Source organism: Glandiceps talaboti, chromosome 4 (genome assembly GCF_964340395.1).
Source record: "Glandiceps talaboti chromosome 4, keGlaTala1.1, whole genome shotgun sequence".
In the NCBI taxonomy this organism is placed as follows: Eukaryota; Metazoa; Hemichordata; class Enteropneusta; family Spengelidae; genus Glandiceps; species Glandiceps talaboti.
This window is the reverse complement of record NC_135552.1, coordinates 20,628,815-20,642,180: the sequence shown is the minus strand read 5'-3', so window position 1 is coordinate 20,642,180 and position 13,366 is coordinate 20,628,815.

The following is a 13,366-nucleotide window of genomic DNA, read 5'->3' as shown; positions in this document are numbered from 1 at the left end:
CTGCAACTGACACACCCCTTTCAGCTTCAGGACAAGTCCTGCAACTGACACACCCCTTTCAGCTTCAGGACAATTCCTGCATCTGACACACCCCTTTCAGCTTCAGGACAATTCCTGCATCTGACACACCCCTTTCAGCTTCAGGACAAGTCCTGCAACTGGCACACCCCTTTCAGCTTCAGGACAAGTCCTGCAACTGACACACCCCTTTCAGCCTCAGGACAATTCCTGCATCTGACACACCCCTTTCAGCTTCAGGACAATTCCTGCATCTGACACACCCCTTTCAGCTTCAGGACAATTCCTGCATCTGACACACCCCTTTCAGCTTCAGGACAAGTCCTGCAACTGACACACCCCTTTCAGCTTCAGGACAAGTCCTGTAACTGACACACCCCTTTCAGCCTCAGGACAATTCCTGCATCTGACACACCCCTTTCAGCTGCAGGACAATTCCTGCATCTGACACACCCCTTTCAGCTTCAGGACAAGTCCTGCATCTGACACACCCCTTTCAGCTGCAGGACAATTCCTGCAACTGATAGCTGACCGACACACCAGTCTATGAAACATTTTATATTGTCCGGTAGAATTGAAGATTGGTGGAGGGGACAATGACTTTTTTGTTATTTCCTCAAAAAATGCCTGATTTGTGTGACAGGGAAGTGAAATTGAAATTCTAACTTGGGACTTTTAGATTACAACAACTGACCTGAGAGATTTTGTTTTAAACTGTGATAATGTTACAACAATTATATGAATTTTTATAATTTCACTGGCAATATTTCAGTCTTTTTATGCCAAGGTTAAAAATCTCTGTTCAGAATCAAAAATATATTAATTTAGGTATGTGTATGATCAAGCTGACATTTTTTCATGTAGTTTAATGAATTGATATTTGCAGTTAAAATATGATGTACTTAACATTTTCAAGGTACAAACACTGAAGGAATATTCAAAAGTTGATCAACTGGATTTTACTTCAACAATTATTAAAAAATATTAGATTTTTTGCATTTTTTGCACTTTTTCCTACTACAATTGTGTGAAATACCAGGTTTTCGGAAATTGGAAAATTGTTTTCGGGCTGTTAAAGTTAGTTTGAAAGGATGAAAGATGAAATTCAAACTGATTCTTCCCTTCTTTTTAAAATAGCTGTGTAGTTAACTTAAATTATCTTCCCAGATCGTCTATGCCGTTCATATCCTGCTTTTCAGTATATTCCTACTGACGGATTTTCATCCAGCTGGAAGTGGGACTGGAATCAGTGTTTTGGAGATTTTAGTCACATTATGGGTGGTCGGTTTGACAGTTGAAGAAATAAGACAGGTAGAAAGGACATGATGCCGTGATATGGACTAGAATTTCCCAAACTTTGAAACATTTCCTTTATTTGAAAATTATAAATGGGATGTATTTACGATATAAAGAATTTAGAAATTTGACCAATTAACAACTATATGACATTTTATAACAACATCGGAGAACAACTTTCTATGTTTCAACCGGTCAATGGTTATCACAATGATGCTGGAAACTGGATCTAATGATTCTTGTAAACCTCCAGACACCAAGTTATTCTAAAGTGTTTTGTATCGTGTTTAAAATTAAGGCATAACAAACATTAGAAAATGAGGGCGTATCACTAAATGTATTACTTTATTCTTCTCTAGGTTATACAATACGGTTTTGAAGGTGGCACTCTTCATACTATCATTATCCTGGGGCATTACTACTTTTCAAATTGGAATGGCGTAGACTTGTTTATGATACTGACGTACTATATTGGACTGGTATTACGTTTCACTCTCAGTGGAGGCAGTTTCTACGTTGCTCAATTCTTCTACTGCATCTCTATGATTGCGATGTATGCTCGTTTGTTGCAATTTGCTACTGTATGGAAGTATCTTGGACCAATAGTCGGCATGATTCAGGCTATGATGGTAAGGGTGACGTTTCGATCTCATTCACGGTTGTCATTCCGATTGTCAAAGGAGCTATACACTGGAACAACTTACCTCTTAATGTTAGGTCCAAATCATCAAGGAATGTTTTTCGTAACTCCCTAAAAGACTTTCCTCACTTGATATAAATATACTGCAACCCATGTTGATGTATAATGTACATATTTTCATAGATATTTAGTTTTGTTTTCTCTGCCCTCTTTATATTTTGTTATGTATTTATTATAAATATTATTTACAATGTCTAAGGAGACAGACTTGATTAGCAAGTAGCTATTTTCTGGTCTCCTTTTACCTACATCAAAAAATGTATCATTTATTTTGTCTACAAATGTAAATTTAATAAGTAGGTAATAAAGAAGATATATAAATTTTGTCAAATATGAATTGCAATCACTGCAATTCCAACACCAAGCATTATTATCATATTCTATTGCAGAAGTGATTATATTAGTATTAGACTAATAGTATGTAGATCAGTGTTTTCAATAATGAGGTACACCTACTTTTTAAAGTCTAGTATGGTCTTTGTGGGAAGACCTCTGTGATCAAAATCTGTCAGAACCAATATATACGTATAGAATGTTAACAGTTGCAAAGTAAGCATATTTCTAAAACGATACACGTCAGTTTGGTATGGATGAAAGTGAGTTTTTCATGTATATACATCACATCTACCAAGCGAACATTGTCCTACGCCTTTTGATCATTAAAACAAGCAGTTTTGCCAACTTTCTCTTGAGGTATTTCAGACATTGATATTGTTCCTCCACAGACCAGTGATCTGCCGCCATTTCTTATCATCTTCTCTATCTTTATATGGAGCTTTGGTGTAGCGTACCATTCGTTCCTAGAACCAAATGACACGTTTTCATGGTATATGCTGATGGAAGTACTTTCACATCCATACTGGCAGATCTATGGAGAAATACAACTGGATGAAATTCAAGGTATGTTTGTTAGCCCAAACAGAACGGTCATATTTATGAACCAAATTACAGATTAACTCCTGAACTAATTCATGGCCATTGCTACGTAGTAATAACGATGACAATGCCAATTACTTAAAGGTGTGTTTCGTTTAACAAACACAGAAATAGATATCTTTCGATACATCTTGAAGATCAGATCATCACACGTATTAGGCTTGTAAGGTGTGTAACGCCCGTGTTTTAAAAAACGACTACACAGTCTCCCTCTAAACCGATCAAAACGAACAACCTAGGACAAGCCCGTCTTGATTTTTTAAGGAATGGTTTCGTCCAGTTCCTCTTCTACCCATCTTGACTTGTCAAGAAATGTTTAGGGGAGAGAATGTAAATCAGAGCCCGCCTCCTAGTGGTCTGATATGGGATAGGCTGGTCAATTAGATATTCGATTAACTTTACAGTCGTTCTTATTTCTCAATATTAATCCAAGATAATCACGGACTATATGTTTTCAATTTATCCAAGGAACTGATCTTTATCCTGATTATCCGTATGTAGTACCTGCTCTTAGTGGTCTATTTATGCTAATAACAGCACTTCTATTGATGAACCTCGTCATTGCTGTCTTCAAGTAAGTATATGAAATATATTAAAGACTTTTTAATGCATGACCATTTCCATGAAGCTGTAACGTGTGTGCTTGAGATGAAGGATATCCATTTGACTTTAAATGTTTCGTCGAGTTTTAATAGCATTTCGTCAAGTATCAGTTTAGTTATAACATATATGAACTCTGTGACTCTTTGTTATAAGCGTCTCAATGCTATTTATCAACAGTCAAACCTACCAAGCCATAGAAAAGACGTCATCTACGGTGGGTCGGTATAATCGATTCAGTTTGGTTGAAGAATACCTATCACGTCCTATACTCCCACCTCCATTAAACATTATAGAGTTACTGATATGCCTCATCATATCATCCGTATTAGCTTGCCGTGACTCTTCCTTGAGACCCATATCCAAATATTTGATTGGCAAAGAAACGTTCCGATATCTGTGGATTAAACATGACGACACAGTCAGATGGGAGGATGGTATGATTCATTATACAATGATTCTTTAATAAACATGTTGACTCTATATATAAGTCTGAGTGAGTCCACTTGTATGATTTATGGGCCCTTGTTCACTATATTTCAAGTAATACTATGCTGAGCATTCTGAGAACATTCTCACATGCCAGAGTATTATTCCTCTTGGACATTGCCGTAAAAGAGGCTGTGGTTTACGACGATGTCTGAGATAGACCTAGCACTGAGATTTTTACACCCAACCCTTCCTTGGCATATCTTGCTGTAGTACCTACATTTACTGACAACCTTTATCGGGGTTTACATTTTTGTTGATATAAGTATTTGTGTTCGCTTGCCACACGCGTGTGCATTTATACATACGTGTTATTTGTTTACATGTCATATTTCAGTAGTTGTACGCGATATGCAGTATTGAACTTGCAATTTAATGAGTGCCATTTAAGTATTGGAACCCGTGGAAATATGAATACCTCTGTAAATGTATCTCACCTGACATAAGAAGATTTGGGTGCTTGTAATCAGTAAACGAATGGCAGGCCTAAGCCTATACACATATAATATTCAGATGTCGTTTTATTAACTTACTATTTACGTCCCACTTCTCACATCAGGCGAATCGAAGAAAGAAATCTCGGAAATTATAGAGAATACTTTAGCAATTACCGAACGTACCGAAAATAACACTGGAGGAGAACCAACAGAACGTCCGGAGTAAGTATTTTGTGACATCATAAGAAATCGAATTTAACTGAATATTATTTCGCAATTTTGCAGAAATGGAAAACAAGATCATCACTTTGTTCATATTTGGATCTGTTACTCGAAAGTGGTACATGGCAATGACTTGAAAGGTTTATAAATCTACGTGACACCACTTTCATGATTTTATCTTTGCCAAATTAACTCCACATCTTAACTTTGGAAAACACTGTCACTTTAGCATTATTGCAGTATTATTCATGTTTTTTTCACAATGAACGAAGTTGATGTTAGAAAGAGTTACAGTGTGGTGTTTTGCAATGGCATCCGATTCACTACATAGTAATGATATTTGATCTTTCGGGTTTGTATTAACCATGAAATTGTCACCACCGTTACTTTTAACGGCAAATTGTTCATAATTATATTTCAATATTTGAATCCAGATCGGTGAACTTTAATTTATACCGGTCACATGATTAATGCATAGTTTCGTCGAGATGACCAGATTTCCTTCTTTTTTCTTCTTTGCAACTTTCCCAGAAACCTCAATAATGACGACATTCCCTCGATAGAGCTGGTGGTGAACGAAATTGACAAGACACTAAATCAAAAGATAGAAGAATTACGCAATCGATTGAAAAGCTTAAATGTTCAACAACCTTCGACAACAAATGCCAAATAATGACATATCCAACGATATTGTATGAATTTTACTGAATAGTAATCAGTTTGTGTATTAACAGATGTAAGATTTATCAGATGCAGGATGCAAGATTTATGCAATGAGATGATATATATCTATGTAAATCATAAGTGTTTGAAAATGTAAATAGGATGGACTATGCTGGAGAATAATCATTTTGTCTTGAAATTTGCAATTATAAATTTAGATGTTTTATTATTCTTTCATTTTAACTTGATATGTTCACCTGTTTGTTTCAAAACATAAGCTGGCTTAGACTAATCATTATCAGCTGAACGTTTTTGCTTAGCAAGCCAAATTATTCTAGGCAATGTTATGTCAATTTGAAGTTGACTTTACCCTTCACAGTGTTTATCGTGTATTCATATGTATGAACTTTGCATTAGGCAAATTATTATGGTGAGAGTGTTTTCCGTTCCATAATAACCCTTTCATATATATTTTTTTCTAAGTGCTCACAAAAGAGAAATCAGAGATTTGTAACAGCCAATTGCAATATGCTTATGTATGCTAGACTTTCAATCATCAACGACAGTACCGTAGCCTGCGGGGGGGGGGGGCAGGGGGGCAGCTGCCCTGAGATTTTGGAAAAAAAAGCAAGAAAAGAAGTTCACATGCACTGTGCATTTTCCGCGAGTAACAGTAGTCTTGAAAATCTCCTTCATTTGAAGATAGCAAGTCGCAATACTGTCAGAGAGTGAAACTAAAAAAAAAGACGGAAAAGGTCGTTCAACGTGAGGTCGCCTGTTGCATGCAGTGACTCCGAAGATGCACTCGACTTCATTTACATCTTGTTCCTTATATTAAAACATTTACTGATAAAACGGCAGACCTCTTTTTGGAATATTTGGTGGCCCTGAAAAACTATTCAACTGGGTACGCAATTTAAGATCCACTCTTTAAAGATCCACTTTCAATAACTGTTCGGCGTTGTCTTTGGTTTAAATGTTGTTTGATATAATTATCTCATTGCACTGACACTAGCGTTATTACGCAATTCATTTTTAAGCGACAACTTGCTAAAGAATGGCCCTGAATTTGTAAACAGAGCTGTACTTTCGACATCAAAATCCAAACTTCAATTATTTCCATTATAACGATAACGACAAGGAGAATTCACTGAGTTCACCTTGGGTTCCAACATAAAGGAGGGTCATAAAAGGGTTGGGAGTAGGGTAAAGAAAATGATTATTTTGTTGTGTTACTTATTTGAGAAAGCACCATCCAGTTTTTTTATTTAAAAGTTTGGTTTTTTTTTACTTTGAATGTGATATCTTTTCGGCAACTACTTTGAAAGATATGAAAAATGAAAAAGCTGTCCAACCTACCCATATATTTTTTTGGTGATCATCATGCGGGCTTCGCATTTGTTTCAAAATTAAGGATATTTCTTTATATTTTCTGAATAGTACATGTAACAATATACATTTGAGTCTATTCCAAATTATATAATATCTTATACAGTGGTTTACTTGGCTCTGATGATGCATACAAGCATGAATTGAGATTAAATTATGCTGTTGCATATCCAATGTGCACTAAAAAGAATTGAGCAAATGTTTACGACCATGGGAGTTGGCTGAACAGTCACAGGGCCATCAAAGTCTGAAAGTCTTGAAATGTTTTGCCCTGTATTCGGAATTTTTGGAACCAAATTAGGAGGAGAAGTCATTTACCAAGTGCACATCCGCAAAATATCTTTCAGCTTTGCCACAACAAAATACACTTCCAGATAATATGTAATGTATAGGATAATTGTTTCAATTCTGGTATTTCATTACCATATTCAAGTATTGCTTTGAGCACGGAGTGGGAAAGCGCGATATAAGAACCAAACATTATTGTAAGACTATGGTTTGATATTTTATGCCTCTGAATGGCCTCCTACACTGTCTTATTTTCAATTTTTTCACCTTTGGAGTTGTCTCTCCAATCAGTAGCAATCAAGGTGATAATTTTCTTTCTCCCAAAACAAGATAGATGGTGTCTCGCTAAGTACCTCCCTGTATAGGTTAGAGCTAATTAGAGACATCTCCATATGCGTGTGAAATCCACATCCTGTGGAAAGTAATCTCATTCAGAGTATTATTGTTGGTGGCTATCACTGTTATTTTAATGTATCATATTGTACCACATAATTTTATATTTCCACTTTAGTGTAGATGACAGAAGGGGTGGCTAAAATAATGCTTGAGTTTCATTTGGCGGTGCTTAACATTTTTTGTGAAGAGCGGGTGAGAGGAGCTACAACATTTGTTTAACCGTAAATTCTATGCATTTCCTAACTGTAGCTATGCAGACAAATTGCAAGAGATAGTATCAAGATGACTGAATAAGTTCTATCTAAACTCGACCTGAAATATTTTGCTATCATTGCATATGGTTTGTTTTATCCTTGTCAAGCATTGTAAATTCTACCTACCTACCCAATATAATGGGTTAGGTTGCCCGTTGACCGACTTTTATATTTTTTCTAGCCTTACATATGATATCTAATTGCGTATGCTAAAATAGATATTATGTAACTTGTATGTAAATGTATGTCAATTAATCACTTTTCTAAATTTTAAATGCATGATTGCACCAAGACAAAGTTCTACCCCTCCCCCTGGCAATTTGATCAGGCTACGGCCTTGAACGAAGGTTTGAAGCAGCAATCTAAACATATCCACTGCCTTGCTAGTTGTGTTGACATGCTCATAATAGATTTTTATTTACAAATCACAAAATTCATTATGGAGACATATATGTAAACAAATACCACAGTTTCAAATGTTACGAATGACACATGGTCCAAGTAAACATTATTCCACAATTGAATGTACAAGAATACATATGTAAGGTCACATTAATTAATGAGACAGAGCCGTGGGTCAAGTAATGTTATTCTATCTTAATAAATGGAGGCCACATGTCTCGACAAGTCATAAATTGTGCCCCAATTGATTTCAACAGCTGTTTAACTAAGAATATTCTAGAAAGTTCATTTAGCTTTTTATTTCTGAACTGAATTAATTGTATTGATAAATACTTACTAAATACGGATAAGAGAGTGAATGTTGTTGTAAACTACTTGTTTGTTAACCATGTTTGTATTACGGAATGAACGTTATTTTAAATAAAATGTTGATGACGTATACGGTTGAGCATAATGGGGGGATTTGTGTCGAGCATTTTTAGTTAGACCATTTTGGGGCCTCAACCGATGAACACGTACTTGAAGGTGCTCTGTGAGCAGAACTTCACGGAGACAAAGGCATCCCAAGGAACTTAGATTCTGGCTGCAACTATTTGAGGAGTTCGTTTGAATCGCTCCTATTGCTGCAAATCTAAACTCGACCTGAAATATTTTGCTATCATTACATATGGTTTGTTTTATCCTTGTCAAGCATTGTGAAAAAATGAAATTCTACCTACCTACCCAATATAATGGGTTAGGTTGCCCGTTGACCGACTTATATATTTTTTCTAGCCTTACATATGATATCTAATTGCGTATGCTAAAATAGATATTATGTAAATTGTATGTAAATGTATGTCAATTAATCACTTTTCTAAATTTTAAATGCATGATTGCACCAAGACAAAGTTCTACCCCTCCCCCTGGCAATTTGGTCAGGCTACGGCCTTGAACGAAGGCTTGAAGCAGCAATCTAAACATATCCACTGCCTTGCTAGTTGTGTTGACATGCTCATAATAGATTTTTATTTACAAATCACAAAATTCATTATGAAGACATATATGTAAACAAATACCACAGTTTCTATTGTTACGAATGACACATGGTCCAAGTAAACATTATTCCACAATTGAATGTACAAGAATACATATGTAAGGTCACATTAATTAATGAGACAGAGCCGTGGGTCAAGTAATGTTATTCTATCTTAATAAATGGAGGCCACATGTCTCGACAAGTCATAAATTGTGCCCCAATTGATTTCAACAGCTGTTTAACTAAGAATATTCTAGAAAGTTCATTTAACTGTCTATTTCTGAACTGAATTAATTGTATTGATAAATACATACTAAATAAGGATAATAGAGTGAATGTTGTTGTAAACAACTTGTTTGTTAACCATGTTTGTATTACGGAATGAACGTTATTTTAAATAAAATGTTGATGACGTATACGGTTGAGAATAATGGAGGGATTTGTGTCGAGCATTTTTAGTTAGACCATTTTGGGGCCTCAACCGATGAACACGTACTTGAAGGTGCTCGGTGAGCAGAACTTCACGGAGACAAAGGCATCCCAAGGAACTTAGATTCTGGCTGCAACTATTTGAGGAGTTCGTTTGAATCGCTCCTATTGCTGCAAATCGTATAAGTCATTCGACCTAAAAGTAATATTTGAGTCCTTTGTGAGTCTTTTACAGAATACATGTCCTGAGAACTGGTACCTCTGAGACGGCAGACTGAGCGAGTTTGCGCTTATACCACTGAAAATAGGTCAATATCGCCGTAGCCTAAATTCAGCGTTGTAACACTATTAATAAAACTGAGAATAAAACACTTTTGTTGCGTGTTTCACTGTGAATTCGAAATGCCATAATGTAGTAAGTACAACTTACGTAATTATTTTGTATACAGACATATAAAATTGTGTTTCTATTTCAATCCTGCGTCTCTACCTCTAACATACTTAATTTCACAAGTAGTCAGTGGAAATAAAAAATAACTACACCTACACAGACAGACATCGCACTTACACCCACCCAATTTTACACACCGACAAAGATCCCATTTATATACACGTGTACCAACCCATGATGGACCCAACAACGAACAGATGTTATTCCCCAATACTGTTCTTCGTTCAGCCAAGGAAAATATGAGTAACCTAAGGGGCCTTTGTCACTACTTGTCTAGCGACTCGTAGTGACAACCCTTAGGTCACGAGTATTTTCCAGCTGAAAATATCGGAGAATAACATTATACCAGCACCTATAATATCAAAGAAAAATCAGGAAAGTAATGGGACCTTTTGACTCATATTTCGAACACAGCAGAACCGGTGAAATAGATATGCGTTGTCGTGACGTAGAACGATCAGAGTATACATTCCATATTTTTGGCTTATGCATGGTATAATAATCCGTATTTGGCGATTTTGATAAAGATAATAGATGAATGGATGGATGGATGGGTGGGTGGGTGGGTGGGTGGATGGGTTGATGGGTGGGGATGGCTGGCTGGCTGGCTGGCTGGATGGATGGATGGATGGATGGATGGGTGGGTGGGTGGATGGATGACTGGCTGGATGCATGGATGGATGACCACGACGATACTTTTCGTTCAGATATTTGTTCTGTATATCTTTTACGGTCCTTAAATAACTAAATATAGACTTGATCAAGGAATGGTCTTGTAAGAAAACTTCGATTTTAATACCGAATGTAAGACCTCGACAGATGAGTGACAATTCATGAGACTACAAACAATCACAAAGTATTATCAAGAAAGGTTTCCAAAAACAGTCGGAATGGTTGCAGTACTGCCTAGTTTGAATAACCTTTGACATTTAACCCGTCAAATGTCGGCAATTTGAAAACAATCTTTTGAACTTATCACAAACTGGACAAATGTGTGTAGGCAATAGTCACAACAATAGTCCAATCAACACAGGAATTTTACTGTAGACCACAGTTTAATGTTATCATACGTAGTATCGATTTGATAATAATTAATCGAACCTTAGACAAAGCCTTATTATACGTTAGCTATTGATATTACAATACACTTTATACACGCTGGTGGTCTGTAACGTTGAAATCAGTTTGATAAGAAGCAAACGTTTTGAGTTTATATTTGTTGCCACAGTTCGTGATTATTCGTCACGGTTTATCCGCAACCCAAACGGCTCATACCAGTACCAATTATCTTCACTGGCAGACAACAAATACGGACTCTGTCGAACAAAGTAAACACACTTGTGACCTAAATGTGACCTAGACAGGGTGTGTCTAAAGTTTGTTTGTCCAAGGTCAAATGTTTACGTCACATTCAACGGGATGTAGTATATCTAGTAGGTTTATTTTGGATTAGATCGAAAGTTGAGAAATCTAAATAAACCGTCATAAACACTGTAGAAATACGGTGAGTAACAAGATAAAGTCCCTACATATATGAACAATCGACTATTTTTTAAAATTGATATTGGTATTTTGAATTGATGCATATTGATACATTTGTATTGTATTGTATTGTATTGTATTGTATTGTATTGTATTGTATTGCATTGCATTGCATTGCATTGCATTGCATTGTATTGTATTGTATTTTATTATATTATATTATATTATATTATATTATATTATATTATGTCATGTTTAACAAAATTACATTATATTAGTTACGATGCTTTGCGTTGCCTTGCATTGCCTCGTACCGCATCGAATCGAATCGTATTGTATTGTATTGTATTGTATTGTATTGTATTGTATTGTATTGTATTGTATTGTATTGCATTGTATTGTATTGTATTGTATTGTATCGTATCGTTTTGTATTGTATTGTATTGCATTGCATTGTATTGTATTGTATTGTATTGTATTGTATTGTATTGTATTGTATTGTATTGTATTGTATATGTTGAAGATATATAGGAATTGCTCTGACTTAATCACCTAAAACCATTCTATAACGAATTTAAGCATTTCTAAAGATTCATCGGAACCTGTCATGTAAGTCATAGTAACGTGTTAGGATTACATCTCGTTGTATTAATATCACATACTTCTAAAGTCTGTCTATTTATTAGACTCTTGGACTCTAATGACTCTGATGATAGACTTCTCTCAGATGACGATAGATATGTAAGTATCTGTTACTGTTTATTTGTTGTGTTTTTTTGGTTTGTTTTTAAACTTAGATGTTTGATCATTAATCTGTGTTGAAGGAATAACGGTGATTTTCATAATTGTTACAACCGCTGGCTGGTATATTTTGGCCAACTCCTGAATACTGCTACGAGGACTTCTTGGAGCAATGTGTTCAACCTAGCATATAACTGAGTAATACAATAGATATCGGGCATCCATATTTTTTACAGCGTTAGCTGCGGTCAAAGACGGCTTTCACAACGGGATAACTCTCTATATATACACAACTACAGGTGTAAAATTTGAATTGTCAATGAGAACCAATCAAAATAAAGACATCCCCAAAGCACCAGCTTTGAATTGACATTTTGGCGGGAAACCATTGTCTACCATATCTACTAATAGTGACGCAAAGGTATTGCACTTGTTGTATTTGCACAGTACAAATTGTTTTATTTTCTTGGAATTTAAACATCCTAGCATAACATACACAGGAGGGGGGGGGGGTTGACACTATACACTAATAAATTGTTCGTCTCGACACAATTCATTATCACCGGTACCTCTATTGACATGCATTGGAGGGAATTTTTTGAGAATTTAATCGCTGTCAGTCAGATTGACTGTCACTTTATGGTGACAGTGAGTTTATACATATATTGATTACTGAACGCCGCGATTTCAAATGTATTTGTTGTCGTTACATATCCATTGACTCCGACCACAGCCCAACATTCGACAGCGGGTACCACTATCATTGGTAAAACTTTTAACTTTATCATCGACACTGGCTCATCAGTCAACGTTCTCGAAGAACACGACTTCATGCATGGGCATCATGGAACAATAAAACTAAGATTATGGATATTTATAATCGAATATCAATAGTATAAAACAACGTATACAACGAAGCGCGAGCAGACGATCGATCGCTATTTGTTGCGTTGCTAGGAAGGACGCGGAAGCGCTCACTCATTCATATGAAGACACACTATAATATAGATGTGTAAATTTGTATTGCATACCCTGCCCTAGGGCATGAGGCAACAGTTCTGGTGTCTATAACAATATTGAAAAACATCAACATCAAAAAGTTCCGTCAAGTTCTTGTTTATAATTATTTCAGTATCTTTAATCGATAATTAATAT